The following is an 18,050-nucleotide window of genomic DNA, read 5'->3' on the forward strand; positions in this document are numbered from 1 at the left end:
AACACAGGGGCAGAAGACAGTGGGACGGCATCTCCAAAGAACGGTGATGTGGTCGGGGGCTCCTGTGCTCCGTCCGAGAAGCCAAAACAGAAACTACGCAGAGCATGTGAGGTCGGGGCAGAAGATGACGCTCTCCCAACAACCGCTGCAATAAACACACGGCGGTGAAGCCCAACAGCCAAGAGCGAAGTTAAAATGCAACGTGACAAAATACTGAGGTGGGAGCAGGGAAAGGGATCAGCGGGACGAAGCCAGAGGCCACGAACAGCAGGAGTGAAATGTGAGTCAGCCCAGTCGCATCGAGAGCACGTAACACACGGCCCGTGTCTGTCGGAAAACCACGCCTCAGCAAATCTGCGATCATGTTGCCGGGAGGAACGTGATGGCAGGAACCAGAGGGACAGCTCCAAGGCGGGTATGTTCTAGAACAGTGACCGTGGCACCAGGAGATGCACAGCAAGCCCAGCTTTAGTCCTAAACTAGGCTCACGGCGGGCTTCCGGGACCCGGGGAACCTGGTGGGGGTGCTGCTCAGGGGCCAGCCGGTGGGTCTCTGGCCACTGCCCCGGGGGGAGCCTGCCACCCCCGGACGGATTCCCTCCCATCCCCCTGCCAAGGGAGCAGCATCCTGGGGGTCAGTGCCCCCACACTGTGGTGGGGACAAGAGTGGGTTCCCACCACGGAGCTGGACGTCACAGAGCCTCCACTTTCCATCCTGAATCGTGTTTGGCTCCGTGCCAACAACATTCGTCTGGCCATTTGCTGAGGGTGAGACAGCCAGACCCCCTTCCAGCCGCAGAGGGAAGCTGGGGCGGGGAGGCCTCTGCTGGTGGGGTGGGAAGGGGTCTACGCACGCCTGAGGCCAGGCCTGGGCACCACCCACCCTCAGGCTGTGACTGCAGGGCAAGCGGGGGCTGGGTGGCCCGTGGGCACCACCTGTTCTCCAAAGGGACAGCGTGAGGCCGGTGGGGCATGTGCTCCGCACCCCACTGAGCTCCCCGGGACTGGCAGCGGGAGACGGGGGCTCACGGGGACTCGTAGCAGCTGAGGGCAGGGCGTGGCCGGCGCTGATAAACCGCAAACCTCCACCTGTCTGGGGGCTGTGCCCCAGGGAGCTGGACGGTGGGGGCCTGGGGGCCACGGGAGCACCTAGCCTGCCCCCAGGGAGCACGGTTTGGGTGCAGGCAGGAAGAGAAACGGGGCAGACCCCTCAGGAGAACTGAGAATAAGTAGACCACCCTCTTCTCTGGGCTCCCGGGGAACCGCAGGGCTGGGCAGGTGCTCCCTGGGGTCCCTGTAGGCGCCGGGGGGGGACAGGTGGGCTGGAGGCACTGGAGGCGGGCCGCCTGCAGGAGGCCTGGGGGGCTGCAGGGGGGCAGCTACGGCCTGGATTAAGCCCCTAGGGTTCCGGGGCTTCCGGTCCCTTCCACCTCCTCTGAGACTCAGAACAGCCCTGGGCCCCCCTGCATTCCCTCCCCAGGCACCAGCACTGGTGGGGGCAGACTCCGCCCCCATCCAGAGACGTTGGGGGACAAAGGGGAGTCTGGGTGATGCTCTGCGGAGACCCTCTTCAGGTAAGCGATGGAGATGTCCTCGGCGGGGTGGTTGGAGATGCCTCTTGAGGCAGGAGTGGGGCAGCGGGGAGTCTGGCTGGGACGGGGCTCCCGCGGCGGCAGCCCTGCTCCTGAACCCAGCTGGCTTCACCAAGTCCAGACGCCTCCAGGAGCCCCCCTGAGCTCGCAGCAGAGCCAGGAGATTGAGGGGGTGCCTGCCCCTGCCAACTGGGGCGTGACGGATGGTGGCCCCCCAAACTATGCCCAAGTCCTGACCCCCAGGACCTGTGAATGCGACCTTATTTGGAAAAGGGGTCTTTGCATATGTGACCAAGTTAAGGACCTCAGGATGGGAAGTCCCAGGTTCCCCAGGGGCCCCAACTCCAGGTGTGAAGAGAGGGACCAGCGCTGCCCTCCCCGACCTGGTTATGACAGCAGGTGACGCAGCCAGTCACCCTCCGGCCGAGGCCGAGGCCTGGAGGCTCAAGACCTTAGGCCGGCTGCAGGGCCGAATGGTGGTTTCTGCGTCCGTCCCTCTGCCGAAGCACTTTCTCCTCCAGGGCCACCCCACCCAGAGTCCTTTCCCGCCAGCTGGGGCTTTCCGACCAGTTACTCACCACTTTCCCGGTGTTTGTCCATCTGGGTTCCCCGCCCATTCATGGTTGTTTTGACTTGCCCGGGGCTTTTCGTGTGTCTTCACTGCCACTTATGTAAGGAGGGCTTCACGTGGCCAGCAGGTTACGTCGTCCCGGGGAAGCCGCGACCCAGGCCCCGGGCTGCACCAGCTCTGCGGCCCGTGCAGTGAGCACCCAGGCTTGCTCCCACGTCCGCCTGTCCAGCCCTGCCTGCCTTCCTCCCCTGCCCCCCGGCTCCAGATCAGAGAACAAGCAGGGGCTTGACCAAGAGGCAGGCCCACCATCTGCCCTAGACTATGATGCTTGAGGGGTGGAGAGAGGCAGGAGGGGTAAGAGGACCCCGAGAAGACAAGAGGGGGTGACGAGACAAGAGCAGGAGGCAGCCGGGGCGGAAGCAGATGCTGAGACCAGATTCCAGTTTATGTGGGAGGTGACCCTGACCCAGCAGGAGGGGAGTCGGGGAGGGCAGGGGATGGGGTCCACCCGTGGGGGCCTTGGGGACACTTGGCCCGCGGCAGGGGAGCGTCCTTGCAGAGTCCGGGACGGCGGGGGGAGCCTTTGCCGGGGCCGGGCTCCCCAACCAGTCCCCTAGGAAAGCACAGGCCCGAGCTCCCCGTTTCCTGTGGGCAGGTCCTGTGGGGCCCGGATGTCAGCACTCGGGGCCGGGCCGACCAGCCTCCACCCCGGGAAGGCCTCGCTCTTACGTGGGCCCCCCTGTTTGTTCCCTCGCCAGCTGCAGCAGAAACGGGGCTCTCCACTTCCTGAACGCTCCAGAGGCTGAGCTCTGGTTTATTCCCCAAATAGGAAGTCTTCTGCAAGCTTCTGGCCAGATACATAGGGAGCTGACTTCACTTCGGCCACGACTGACGGGCAGGAAGTGTCATTACCTAAATGGGCCGATGGGCCGATAAGAAGCCCAAGGAGAAAGCCGTCCTCAGGCCTCGGCCCTGGGGAACCAGCAGGAAAGGCCAGCGTGTCAGGGCCTCGGGCAGGGAGGATCCGTCCCAGAGCTCGGGCAGTCCACGCTGCCCCTCCCGCGTCCCCCGTGGGCCTCCGGAACACGCGAATGTACGAGGGCAGAAAAGTCCCTGAGTGTCAGAACAAGGGCCCCTCCCTAAAATATTCACACTTAAAAATATTATGATCAAAGCTAATAGTCCCACGATGGGGAAATCGTTCTAAGAAGAAAAGGTTTGAGGGCATGGACAGTTGCCCCATACTCAGCCGTCAAAACCCGCTTCGTGGAATCCCTCCCTCTGCCCGAGAACCACACCCGATCGCTGTCGGGCGTGTGATTAAGTCGAAGAATGTTAGCTTCACACCTGCATTCGGGCGGAGGACATCTTTCAGGCCCTGCAGGGCAGAAACAGCTCCCCAAGATGGAAGCCGCTGTCCTTGGCCCTGAGGGGGAGCGAGGGGGCCCAGCCCTCAGAGAGGACAGGCAGGCTGGTCCACGTAGAACAGCACAGTAGGCCGTGGTCACCGCTGTTATTTCCACAGCCCCCACCTCCCCGCTCCTGCTTCCCCCCCCCGGAGACACCAGGGGCTCCCGGGGCAGCAGCCACATCGCCCCTCCTCTGGCATCTAGAGGCCGCCGGGCCCACAGGATGGCAGGATGGTGGCCGTGGACACGAGCCAGGCCTCTGGGCCAGAGTGCCACAGAATTGCGTGGCCGCCCAGGAGCAGGGCCAGGGCTCGGTGCACACGGGCCCTCCAGCCGACCGGCCGTACCCACCTGATGTATCCGCATGCGGGAAACATTCCTCTCCTCTACCCAGCCCCCTCCTTTCTGGAAGGGCTCTCTGTGCCCCCGGAAGCCTCCGGCAACAACCCCCTGCCCGGCCTGAGGCTCTGAGTCCATCCGTGCTGTCCTTAAATGAGGCCCCGACGGCCAGGTTGTAGGTTTTGCAGAGAATCTCCCACAGCTTTCCTCCTGGAGTCTGTCTCTTTCACATAGGAGGATGCCGGGGGGCTGAGGCTGCCCCTCCTGAGGGCAGGGTCGGGTCAGGGTCAGCCCTGGACCAGCGACGGCAGAGGGCACAGCACGGTGCCGAGCGGAGAACCTCGTGAGCATTGCACAGAAGCTCCGTGGGGGAGAGGCAGCGAGGTGGACCTGGGGGCGGAGGACGGGAGGACGGGAGGGTAGCCTGGAGGTGGCCTGCAGGCACCAGGCCAGGAGGCTCACGCACACCCCTCCGTCATGCCCCAGCAGCCCCGGGAGGAGATTCTGGAGTTGCGGGGTGTGCCCAAGGCCACGCCACCGAAAGGGCGAAACCAGGACCCCCCACCCTTACCCTGGAGGCTCCAGCGCCACGGCCTCTGCCTACCCTGGCTGCCCTGTGCCTGCGGGGGAGTCTCCCATGTGCCCGTGTCACTGTGGCTTGCTCGGGGCCGCACGCGTGGTCCGTGGGGGACCAGGCTTGAACACGAGCCCGTGCGACTCTGAAAGTTACGCAGGCCCGGGAGCAGGCTGGACCGAGCTCGGAAGGAAGAGTGACGTGCTGTCTCCCTGGAGGCAGAGGAAGTGGGGTGCAGGTGTCGAGGGGCAGGCTAGCACGCGTGACAGAGCTCAGCCGGGGCCGTGGTCGGGGGTGGAGAGCCCCCAGGCGAGCACGTGAAGGCGGGCCGCGGGACAGGTGGGCAGAGGGGGGGAAGAGGCATCCGGGGGTTGGGGAGGTGACCGTGGTGCCCTGGTGAGGGTCAGGGCAGGCGAGTCACCCCGTGGGGGCAGACAGCCCGAATCTGCTGCTCAAGGTCACCATGGTAACCACTCCTGAGAGTGCCCCACGTGTGCGCTGAGCCAACGCTTAGCATGCGATATCATGGCAGGTTCTGCCGTCACCCCTGCTCCCAGGGAAGGAAGCCTATTGGCTCGGGGTTACCTGACCCAACTATGCCTTCAGCCGGAGGGACGAGCCCGTGAGGACCCCTACCGACATCGTCACATACAGACCCCAGGCCTGAAGCCCTGGCCAAGCCCCCGGCACTACATGGACGGGGTTGAGTCCTTCTCAAACTCCACCAGGTCTCAAGCTGCCTTCCCCATGCCTGGCCCCCAGGTAGGGCAGGGTGGCCGGCTCCAGGCCTGAGCTGGCCCCTGGCCATCGTGTGAGTGCAGGTGCCTGAGCTGGGGGGAGGGCCGGATCCAGACCTGCGCAGATATCAGACGCCCCAGGTGTGACCTCGTGAGTCACTGTCTCCAGACTCAGGCCTCTCGCCATCCCAGCCAGGATTATAGGAGGGTGACGCGGCTTCCAAGGACCCGGGGCACACCCCGTGCCTGCTCCCCACCACAGACAAGCCCGGTCCTGTCACCGCCGCCCCGCTCCCGGGCCTGGGCCGCCGCGGCACCCTGGGATCTGAGCCCCGGGCCTGGGCGGCTGCGCCAGGCGGACCCCCCACCCACGGGCCAAGGGCTCTGATCCGAGGTGCTGGGCTGGGTCTCCGTGGACCGCTGTCTACGAGAGGACACTGTGAGCAGAGCAGGAGTGTCCCCCGTTAACCCCAGACCGGGCACTGGATGGCACAGCCTGTGAGATGTGGCACTTAGGGGCCCTGGGCACAATGATTTGGCACGTGGGATGGAGTCCAGTCTGCAGAGGGCGGCATGGCCCGGGGAGAAAGGCTGACCCTGGGGGTGGACAGTGTTTGTCTCCCGGGGACCACGAGGGGCTCAGGCATGGGGGGCTGCAATCTAGACCAGACGTCCAAGCGAGCCTCTGGGTGTGTCACGTGCTGGAGCCTGAAAAGCCAGGAGCAGCCTGGCCACTTGGGGCTATGGGGGGTCCCGGGGGGCAGGGTCCGTCCCCTCTGGGTCTCAGGTGCTGGACTCCAGGGGGCCCACTGTGTCCACCCGCAATGCCAGAGACCAGAGTGGGCCCTTCTTGGGCTTTTAAGGGCAAGAATGGGCCTCAAGACAGCCCTCGCCATCAAGGGGTCCTTCCCTTGAGCCACCGTTGCCAGCGGCCTGCCCTGCCGGGTCACCCCGCCCACGTGTGACCTCCCCAAATGTCCTCGCAGGTCAGAGGCTCAAGGTCATTCCTCACAGCGGAGCAGGACCCCGGACAGTCAGAGCCCGGGGTCCTAGCGAGGCCCTCACTCAAGGGCAGTGGGGGGGGGGGGGTCCGAGGCAGTCACAGGACCAGGTGGGAGGCGGGTGGGGCACGGCTGCTCCCCCACATCATTGTCAGCTTCCGATCGTCGCCTACACGTTTCGTTACGCTCTTTCAACCACCAGCACGCGCTTCGAATGGCTGTGATCGGTCCCGCCTTTGTCCCACAGCCTCGCTCGCCATTCTCAGGCGGCATCTGCGGAGTCCTGGCTGTCGCCCCTGGGCCCGGAAACACCCGGTCTCCCTCCCGCTGTGGATCCGGGTAGGATGACAGATGGCGTCCTCCCGCCCCTGCGCCTGCTGGGTGCTGCCCTCCTCCTGCCGCCCCGCCGCTCGTCCTCACCTTCTCTAGACGTGTCTAAAACCCAACCCCACCACCCCGTGGCCCCGTCCCATCGGCCGGCTCTGCTCTGGGTCCTCCCGGTGGGTCTCACAGCTGCCCGCACCCTCAACCAGCCCCCTTCTGCCAAGACCAGCGCGACGGGGCTCCTCCAGCCGCCTCGACAAACCCTGACAAACCCAGCGAGCGCCCCCACTCTCCCTGCCCTACACCCTCCGTCCAAACGTGCTCGCTCGCTGGCCACTGCCCCCATCGCCCCTCCACATCCCGCTCCTCTGCCCCCTCCCCAGGCTCTTCTCTGGGGCTCCTCGAAGACACGTGCTGTCTGCACATCTCTCGGCGCCCCTGTGTGTGCATACGTGTGCGCACATGTGTGTGAGTGTGCACATACGTGCACGCATGTGCGTGTGCACGAGCAGGCGTGTGGGTGTGTGCATGTCAGCAGGCTCGTGTCTGCACGTGTGCATGTGGGCGTGTGCACGTGTACCACCATCCTGCGTGTGCATGTGGGCACGCACGTACATGTGTGAGTGTTCATGTGCATGAGTGTGCATGAGTGTGCACGTTTAAACCTTCATCTCTTCTTGTTCGCACTCTGGGCAGACCCCCTGAGGGCGGTCTCCTACCTCACTAATCCCCCGTCAGCACCTGCTCCAGCCCGTCCCGTCTTGGGAGTCTTCTGTATCAGGGACTCTATTGTTCATCTCTAACGTCTGCCATTTTCACACCCAGCCATTCCTCTCCTGTATCCGCCAGTTTGATTTTATAATTTTATTTGAATGAGTGCAGTTCCTGGGGCGCCTGGCTGGCTCAGTCGGTTAAGCATCCGACTCTTGGTTTCAGCTCAGGTCGTGAACTCACGGTTCGTGGGTTCAAGCCCCACGTTGGGCTCTGTGCTGACAGCTCAGAGCCTGCTTGGGATCTCTCTCTCTCTCTTTCTCTCTCTCTGCCCCTCCCGGCTTGCACGGTTGTGTGCTCTCTCCCATGCTCGCTCGCTCTCTCTCTCAAAACAAATAAACACTTGTAAAAAATGTATGAGTGTGGTTTCTTCACTTATTTCTTTGAGCATCTTACATTACTTGGGAGTTTTGATCAGACACTTCCATAAACTTAACTCGAATGGGAATGAACTCATGTTCTGAGCATGGGTTTTGTTGACTCTTTTTTTAAAAAATTGGAATGAAATCCATATAACATAAAATTAACATCTTAAAATGTATAATTCAGTAACACTTCATAGATTCTCAGAGTTGTACGACCATGGTTGTTTCTTAACATACAAAAGCTTGTATTTTTACATTTGGGTTTGCAGACTTATTTTCAGTAGTTTGCCTCTGTTGCTTTATTATTGGGATCTCTCTTCTGTTTTTTTTTGGGTGCGCGTGTGTTTGTTTTTGTTTTTGTTTTGCCTCTCCTCCCTGTCTAGAATTCTGCGCTTGTGGGAGCCTGTAGTCAGCCCCAGCCGCAGGCCTCCTGCAGAGTCAGGTGCTAACCTGTGGGGGGTGGCACCACCTTGACTCTCTCCCACCTCCAGGCCTGTCTCTGCCCCTCCCAGGAGTCCCTGGGGGGAGCGGGAGCCAGCAGCAGCCTGCGCGCCCAGCCCCCTCTGCTCAGCCCAGCCCCCTCCCTTCCTTTACTCATGGGCCGGGGTTCTGGGAGCTGGGACCCCAGAGGGCGAAGGCAGACCCACCAAGCTCTCCCACAGCCCGCAGGCCTCAGTTCCAGCCTTGCTCACGTCCCTCCAAGATGACCCCGCTTCCAGTCTGCAGAGACGCTGGTCGTGCCCACTGAGCCCCGTGGCCATCCGCCGTGCCCCGCGGTGGGCAGAGGGTGGGTGTGAGCTCACAGGGCCACCTTGCCCCAAAGCCCACACCTGTTTCCCTGGGGACCGAGTTTTGCTTTGTTTGGTAGAAGCGAGGCTCTCTGAGCTGGGCAGTGAGGGCAGGGCTGTCCTGAATGAAGGAGGCTACAGTCAGCAGCTGGGCCCTGAGCCGTCCCCACACTGACCCACCGAAACCCTTCGCCGACGTCGGACGCGGGACCCACGTGCGTACATTCCGGGAGAAGAGACTTGGTGTCTGACAAGGGGTGGGGACCACCCGTCGGTCTAAAGCAGGTGTGGGGGGAGAGGCGGGAGGGCACGGTGGGGCCAGGCCCCAGGCGTAGACACGGAGCAGGGAGGACCCATGCGCTTCAAGCCCCAGCGAGCCCAGGGGACAGCAGTGAGCTCTGTGCCACCCTCCGGGCAACACTTGCACACCTGGTGGTGGATGTGCCCGTGACCTCTTGTTCCCCCGTTCAGGGAACACTTCGTCCCCGAACAAGCCCAGGAAGGGCCTCCCTGGGCGCTTGCTGAGACCCTGAGGGGATGCTCCACAGACATCACTCTCTCTGGCATCCGCCAAGGCCCATCCAAGGCTTTGGGGAGCCCTGGACTATAGTTTGGAGCAAGATAGAGGAAATCAATTCTATGAAAGCCAAGAAACAAAATGACCTTAATGGACCCGAAGATCAATTCTCTAGATGATCCGTTTATCTAAAACTTCAGACACATTTTAAACCTGGTCTGGGCAGTTGGCCGCAGCCCTTTGCCAACAAGGGCACAGCAGGGGCTAAAAATTCTGGCCAAATGCCTTGGCCAGGATCAAGGGCACATTCAGAAGAAAAGATAGTCGGTCCAGCTGGACCAAAGCATATCGGCAAACATCGCTGCCATAAAGCAGCAAGGAAGAAACTTGTGCGGACATTCTCAGTTACTCGCCGGAAAGATCTCTTGGGGCCACCTGGCTCTGGGCAAACAGGCTTCGGCTGACTGATGTAATTCTGAAGATGCAGGGAGAGCAGAGGTCCAGAGTGCAGTGGGTCCCAGCAGCTGCGTCTCGGCCAGCTGTGTGGCCTCGGGCCGGTGACTCTCCCTCTCTGTGACTCAGTTTCCCCCCATGGGGTGGTTGTAAGGATTTGGCGAGATCACACAGCCCAGGAAGTGGCTTTGCAGGTCAGCAACGCTCCCGGTGAGAGAGCCCCTGTTCCTCTGACCCTCTGCCGTCCGCCATCCGGTACGGCCAGCCTCCTCCGCGTCAGGACCTGTGCTTGAGGACAGAGGGCCACTCTCCGCCAGGCCCCAGGAAAGGGACAGGCACACAGGTCCTCTCTGGAGTCCACATGGACTGCCAGCCCTGCTGTCCCCTCCCCTCCCCACCCCCAGTGCTCCCCACCCTTCCCCCTGCCTCCCCGCCACCAACAGGCACTCCAGGCTGCCCCACCCAGCAGTCCCTCCCTCCCTCCTTCCTCTCTTCTTCTTCCTCCTTCCTCCCCCCTCCCTCCCTCCTTCCTCCCCCCTCCCTCCCTCCTTCCTCCTTCCTCCCCCCTTCCTCCTTCCTTCACCTTCCTTCCCCCTTCCTTCTTTTTTCCTTTCTTCCCTTCCTTCCTTCCTGCCCCCTTCCTCCTCCCGTCCTCCCCTCTTCCTCCTCCTTCCTCCCCCCTTCCTCCCCCATCCCCCCGTCCTCCCTTCTTCCTCCCTCATCCACCACTATTAACTGAAGTGTTCCCCCAACACTTTCCTTGTACGTTGTACACGTACATCAGAGTTCGCACACCGTACGGGAGCGCCCAGCTCTGCGCCCACTCCATTCCTCCTTCCTACTTTGGATACATTTCAAAGGAAATCCTCGTAGCCGGTTTTTGAGAGAGAAAAAGCAATAAAGAATCTAAACCTCCGTCAATAGGGGAGTAAACGCAGCGTGTCACAGGGAATGCTGTGTGCACCTGCAGGAGGGGCTCCTCAGGACTGCTGGGCAGGCCGACGAGGGCAGCCCCGTGTGCGCTGGGCACACACACTGTAGGCACGCGTCCCCGCTTGTCCTCTGCAGGGCCGGTCCTCAGAGGGGCCGCCAGGGCGGAGCCCAGATGCCCGGGGTCAGCGTCGGGGTGGGCGAGTCCCTGCAGAGACCCTCGCTCTCACCCTTCTGGGGCCCCTCCAAGTATAACCCACCTGCACCCGAGTCCCTGTCCCCAGCTCTGCTTTCAGGGGACCCCAAACTAAGATGCGTCTCTGGCATGAAACAGTGATGGAGAGGTTCTAGAAGCGGGTCACACGGTCGTGGCTGCACCGCTTGGTAAAGTTACTAAAACTCACCAACTTCACATTTAAAACAGGTGGATTTTATGGGATATAAATTCTACCTCAATAAAGCTCTGAACAAAAGGTGCACGTTAGGCCAAGTGGGGCAGCCTGTGGGGGCGGGGTGGGGGCCGGCGGCCCCGCCCGTGGTGACCCGCCCGCAGCGCCCCGGCTACGGCCCTGCGGCCACAGGGCTCTCTCCTTGCTCCGGCTCATTCCTTCAGCTCAAACAAGAAAAACCTAAACAAACAAACGCGGCCGGCCGTGGAGCAGCAGCCGGACGCGGTGTTCCCCGCTGCGGTGGGAACATTCTGTCTCGGAGCCCCCGCGGCTCCCTGTGCAGGGAGGTGGCCGGCCGCCAGCACCCGCAGCTGCCAACCCCGCCCCCCCCCCCCCCCCCCCCGCGGGTTCCAGTCCCCTCTGAGGGGCCGTGACCCCAGGGGCACCTCTGCAAAGGGGGCCTGGCCCCAGGGAGGCCCGGAAGCTTTGCGCACCTCCCGCGACGCCCATCGTCCTGCTCAAGCCCCGGCCTCTCCCGGCCTCTGGCGGCCCGGCCCCAGCACCCCTCCACCCGGACAAGCCAGACGAGTGCCCGCCCGGTGGCCCACCCCAGCGGGCGGACGACCCTGAACAAACCGGAAGATGAAAAGGGACACGGCCAGTCCCAGAAGCGCATGAAGAAACGACGCTGAACGGCATCCTTTTACGGTCTTGGTGCCTCGCTTATCAAACTTCGTACAGAAATAAAGGGAACTTGGAAGCACTTTTCTTAGCCAGCCAAGGCTTGGTTACAAGCTTACGCAAATTCCCTCAAACCATTAAAACCGCAGGTACCGCGTTAGCGCAGGCAGGTGCTGCTGAACACGGGGACTTCTTGCGCGACACGCAGAACATTCGCAAGGGTGATTATCAGCCGAACTGGGGCCACAGCTGCACCAAAACTGGGTCTAAAACATCGGTCTTTGCTCTCACTGGTTATTTATTTCTGTACTTGTCTTTAAACCTCCCTAGCTTCTAACTCTGCTTTTCAAGTTTTCCTGGAATTTAAGTGGTATTAGGTTGCCTTCCTGGGGTCGCAGAATCCCATGTGACCCGAGAGGAAAATTGATGGTGATGATGGGACAGAATATCCACCTGTTGAATGACTGACTGATTGTTTACTTTTTATTAGGAAATCATCAAACATATACTAACGTGGACAGGAGAGCCCATCACCCCCACAGCCATTGTTGACAGTGACCAGTGACCGCCGGCCTGTGGCTCCCGTCCACACCCCACCATGCCGGCCAGTGGCTCCTTGTCCACACCCCACCACGCTGCCCAGTGGCTCCCGTCCACATCCTGCCACGCCGGCCAGTGGCTCCCGTCCACACCCCACCACGCCGGCCAGTGGCTCCTTGTCCACACCCCACCACGCCGGCCAGTGGCTCCTTGTCCACACCCCACCACACTGGTCAGTGGCTCCCATCCACACTCTACCACGCCGACCAGTGGCTTCCATCAACACTCCACCACACCGGCCAGTGGCTCCCGTCCACACCCCACCACGCCGGCCAGTGGCTCCCGTCCACACCCCACCACGCCGGCCAGTGGCTCCTTGTCCACACCCCACCACACTGGTCAGTGGCTCCCATCCACACTCTACCACGCCGACCAGTGGCTTCCATCAACACTCCACCACACCGGCCAGTGGCTCCCGTCCACACCCCACCACGCCGGCCAGTGGCTCCCGTCCACACCCCACCACGCCGGCCAGTGGCTCCTTGTCCACACCCCACCACACTGGTCAGTGGCTCCCATCCACACTCTACCACGCCGACCAGTGGCTTCCATCAACACTCCACCACACCGGCCAGTGGCTCCCGTCCACACCCCACCACGCCGGCCAGTGGCTCCTTGTCCACACCCCACCACGCCGGCCAGTGGCTCCTTGTCCACACCCCACCACACTGGTCAGTGGCTCCCATCCACACTCTACCACGCCGACCAGTGGCTCCCATCCACACTCCACCACGCCGGCCAGTGGCTCCCGTCCACACCCCACCCACCACCCAGCTTGGGTTTACCCTCAAGTAAATCCCTGACATCAGACTGTTCCCACCACAGGGCCGCAGAAGCATCAGCAAAGACACTCTGTAAAGCAACAATCACACCGTCATTAGCACACCCGGAAATGAAACAAGTGCTCCCTTAGTTCCATCAGGGTTCAAATTTCCCCATTGTCTCGCGAGTGCTTTGGGACAGCTTATGTCTGTTGACACCGGTCGGTGTGCTTCACCAGCTGCTCTGTCTCATGTGGAGGCGGCCGAGAGACCCTCGTGGTGGAGCCAGAACGCCCCTCCATCCTCTGAGCTTCAGGAAGCTTCTGGAAGCCGGTGGTTCCACCGGGAGCTTCCATTTCTTTCCAGTGGACCCGAGGGGCGCTGTGCCATCCGCGGGGCACAGTGTCTGGCTGTCCCTCTCCTTGCGATTAGCCGGACGGGGGTCTGGATGTGGCCGGCGTGTCCCGCCCGTTGTGAGGGCCCCCGCAGCCTGGTCACCACCTCACTCCCGTAGCCATTCCGTTATTTCACTGGAAGCGGCAAAATGGCAATATCTTAATTTCATTATTTATTCTTCTTCGTTAGCTGACCCACCGACTTTCTGTTTGCTGGGAAAGGCAGGACAAATACTTGCTTGATTCTGTCCCCTTATCAGTTTTTAAAGAATGAGTCGGTTTCCTAGCATCCTGCAAAGGTGAAGCTCTAATTAAGTGGAAGGTAAACACACAGCATGGCAGCACTGGGCACGAGCCGTGCACGGGGAAATAAGGCAGGATCAGGGTGTGAGCAGGGCCCGCGAGCTGTGGAAGGCGCAGGAGACAGAACATCTCACCTTGAGATGCTGGAGTGAGACCAAAGTGAGGGCATGGGACTTGTGGGAACCTGGGGAAAAGCCTTCCAGAAAAGGGAGTGTCACATGCAAAGGTCCTGAGGCAGGAGACAACCCCATATGCTCCAGTCTCAGCACTAAAGGAAGTGTGACTCCAGAGAGGAGGCTGAGTATCTACAGCCCTTACAGAGCTCAAATCTGTGCAGGCCAGAGTGAATCCTATCAGAAAACGCCCCTGAGATGGCTTCGGGCGGGTTGCGGGCCACTGGAGGGCTCTGAGCAGGCCCGGGTCTGCTGTACGTTATCAGAGTTTACCGGTGAGCAAGGGGAGAGGCCAGAATGACCCTTGGGGGTGGGTTAGGTCAGAGACTGAGTACGAACTCATGTTGGGCTTACAGAGACACGATGATACCCAGAGAACATTTATAGATGCCCCTGTGCACACGGTCAGTGTTTTCTGTCTGTCCACTGACAGGGCCTAGAAGCCAGGACGCCCAGTACCGTGAGCCCACCCAGCCCCAGACCTTGGTTTCCCCAGCCATTCTCCCGGGAAAGCAGCGGATTCTCGAGGGCAGTGAGTGTGCAAGAGGGGCCCGGAATGTCCCACACTGTGATCAGGGTGATCCACGTATCCATGCGGGCTGAACAGTCAGCACAAAGGCCCACGGCAATGAACGATGTTAACACCAGGGGACACGGGAACCCCGCACTATCTCGACTTCTCTTAAATCTAAAATGAGAGTCTAGGGGCGCCTGGGTGGCGCAGTCGGTTAAGCGTCCGACTTCGGCCAGGTCACGATCTCGCGGTCCGTGAGTTCGAGCCCCGCGTCGGGCTCTGTGCTGATGGCTCAGAGCCTGGAGCCGGTTTCCAATTCTGTGTCTCCCTCTCTCTCTGCCCCTCCCCCGTTCATGCTCTGTCTCTCTCTGTCCCAAAAATAAATACACGTTGAAAAAAAAAAAATTAAAAAAAAATAATAAAATGAGAGTCTGTTTAAAGGCCAAGAGGAAGCTCGGTGGGGTCTGGGCCTCCCTGGTCAGTCTCACAAGGAGGGGAGAGGTGCAGGGGGGCGGCCAGTGGAGGAGCAGGCTTCCAGGCACAAGGAGAAATGGGGTGAGGTTTGGGCCTAAGTGGAGGGCACCCCTGAGACTCCCGAGTGAGGATGGCCGTGATCCCAGCTGGGGACAGAAATGCGGGGGTGCTGGTGGAGAGACACTGGGATCTGAAGTCCAGGTCCTGGGGAGCGAGGGGTCCTGGTCACGGGTGTAGACTGAGGGAGGCCTGTGGATGAGCCCCGGGGAGCTGACACCTGGGTGGGGGGCAGTCCAGGGGCCTATGCAAGAAGCAGAGACCTGGTGTGCGGGGGCTGTGTCAGGCCTGCTCAACAGACCCAGGCCTGCTCAACAGACCCGGGCCTGCTCAGAGCCCTCCAGTGGCCCGCAACCCACCCAAAGCCATCTCAGGGGCGTTTTCTGATAGGATTCACTCTGGTCTGCATGGATTTGAGCTCTGCAGAGGCTATAGATACTTGGCCTCCTCTCTGGAGCCACACTTCCTTTAGTGCTGAGCCTGGAACATAATGGGGATCTCTCCTGCCTCGGGACCTTTGTACATGACACTCCCGTTTCTGGCTTTTCCCCAGAAAGGCCTTTTCCACAGAAAAGTGTGTGGCCCCATGTACTTCCTCAGACGACGGGACCCTCCTCCTGCCCAAGGGGGACAGGAAGACAGAGACGGGCAAACAGGGAGCATGGTGTAGACAGCTCTCCTGGGACATGGGGAAACATCAGAATTTGGAGCGGGGGGACTGGGGGGGGGGGGTGCATGATGTTCCTGGGGAAGCAAGGGTGGGACCCAGAGATCTAAGGGAGGGTGAGCAAAGAGGGACACACGGACAGGTCACCAGGCTGCAGGAAGAGAGACGGACTGAGGACCAGACCCCACGACCGGATGAGCCCGTTCCATGCCTCCTGCCACCAGGCCAGTAGGGGCCCCCGGCAGGGCACTGGGAATGGCCAGGCTGGGGGCTGCCGTTCAGGGGCAGGCGAGGGACTGAAGGGTGAGCTTTCCCAGGCAAGTCCAGCGGAGGAAGAGGGACAGAGAAGTTTCCAGACCGCACGCCAGTGATTAGAGTGATGTCCTGCCGCTGGACCGGGTGAGCGGGTGAGGGTAGGAAGGCGTCAGGCACCCCAAGGAGGCAAGCAGGAGGGGGCAGGTGCCGGGGCTGGTAGGGAAGGCGGAGCCGGGGCGAATGTCAGCAGTGACGTCTAGGTGACCGGAGCGAAGGACTGAGCAGGGTCCACTCCAGGAAGGAAGGGGTGACAGGCCTGGGGACGCCCCCGGGGCGGCTCCGCAGGGCAGGGGACAAGAAGGCAACAGGAGGCGGCAGAGCGCCCTCCGAGGGGCCATTCAGGCCCGTCTGCCCCGAGCCGGTCTAGTCCCGCTGCCGCATCCCATGACCTCCCGACAGCCGGCCGCGGTGGGGTCAACACTGGCAGGCAATCGGGACCCCCTGGAGAGCAGTCCCTGAGACAAGGTGGCTTTCATGGTAACAACAGCTGCCCTCACAGCTTCCTCCCAGGCAGTCCTCACGGGGACCTGAGCCCCTGCTGCCCCACTGGAGAAGACGGAGCTCCCGCGACCCCGCGGTGCGTGGTGAGCGTGGGGGCCCCCGGGTCCCTCTGAGCCGCAGGCGCCCCTCTGGCAGAGGCCAGGCCCAGGGACTCCTGGGGGACTCCTGGGGCGTCACAGCCCGTGCCGGCCTCCCCTGCCCGTTTCCCCACCGCCCACGGTCAGGGTGTGTGACTCAAGAGGGCAGGTCTGGAAGGAGCTTCAGGAGGGACGCTGGGGACCCTCAGGCATCCCGGCAGGGTCTTCCTCTGGGCGCACTTAGCAGACGTGTCCTGGCTGTTGTCCAGCAGGGGTGCGGGGGACGAGGCGGACGGTCTGGAGGGCCCGTGGAATGCCTCCTGGGTCCGCGGCCTGTCTGTGGACGTCTCCGGACGGAGTTGTGTCTGCAGGTGTGGTCGGCAGGTGACCAGGGGAGGCCGTGAAGGCACCGCCTCCGCGGGTGTGGCCGCCGGCCCTGCTGTCCCCACCCAGGGAGGTGGGTGACCTAGGGAGACCCTGTGACCGAGTGATTTACAGGAAGACGTTTATATCTGGTCTTTGTCCTGTTTTGCGCAGAGCTCTTGAATCCCTCGGGATCCCTAGGCTTATCCGCAACAAGCCCGTGACCTGACCTGAGTCACGTCAGCCAGGCGACTTTGGGACGGCCGCTAGAGAACCCTGGGCGGGGGCCGGCTTTGGGGGGCGTGCAAACTGCGAAGACAGGGTTGACCTTTTGGCCCCTCCCCCGACCTCAGGGAGGGGCTGGGGCTGGATTGGGGTCCATCACCGTTGGCCGGGACTCAGTCAGTACGCCTGGGTGATGGAACCTCCACAGATCCCCAAAAGGACAAGGTTCACAGGCTTCCAGGCCTGTGACCACGGAGGCCCTGGGAAGGGGGGGGGGCGGCGGGCAGGGGCGCCCTGAGAAGCTTGGAAGCCCTCGCGCCCCGTACCTGCCCTGGGCCGCTCCTCTATCCGGCTGATCCCAGTTGTGTCCTTTATGATAAACTAATAGCAAGTCAAGTACTTTCCTAAGTTCTTTTTGTTTTTTTAATGTTTGTTTATTTTTTATTTTTTTTTTTTTTAATTTTTTTCAATGTTTATTTATTTTTGGGACAGAGAGAGACAGAGCATGAACGGGGGAGGGGCAGAGAGAGAGGGAGACACAGAATCGGAAACAGGCTCCAGGCTCCGAGCCATCAGCCCAGAGCCCGACGCGGGGCTCGAACTCACGGACCGCGAGATCGCGACCTGGCTGAAGTCGGACGCTCAACCGACTGCGCCACCCAGGCGCCCCAATGTTTGTTTATTTTTGACAGAGGAACACAGAGTGTGAGCGGGAGAGGGGCAGACAGAGAGGGAGACACAGAATCCGACGCGGGCTCCAGGCCGTCCGTACAGAGCCCGACGCGGGGCTCGAACCCACGCGCCTCGAGATTGTGACCTGAGCCGAAGCTGGATGCTTAACCGACTGCGCCGCCCAGGTGCCCCAAGTGCTTTCCTAAGTTCTGTGAGCATGCGATCACACCTGAGGAAAGATGGCAGGGGGCACAGCAGTGTGGGCACCTGGGGACCCTCTCCTTGCGGGTCGTGTCAGTAAGGGGCATCCGGTGGGGCTGAGCCCCCTGCCTGTGGGGTCTGCACCAGCCCTGCTGGGAAGAACTGGGTTGATTTGTGGGGCACCCCGCTGGGGCCCCTCACACTCCGTGTACACAAACAGGCCCAGTGGGGTGGAGCCCGGGGAGTGGGCCCAGGGCCCCAGGACCCCCATGGCTGCCCTGGTCTGTGACAGGGACCACCCACCCCCAGCCT

This window comes from Puma concolor, chromosome C2, assembly GCF_028749965.1.
Source record: "Puma concolor isolate L17-30 chromosome C2, mPumCon1.1.hap2, whole genome shotgun sequence".
Lineage (NCBI taxonomy): Eukaryota > Metazoa > Chordata > Mammalia > Carnivora > Felidae > Puma > Puma concolor.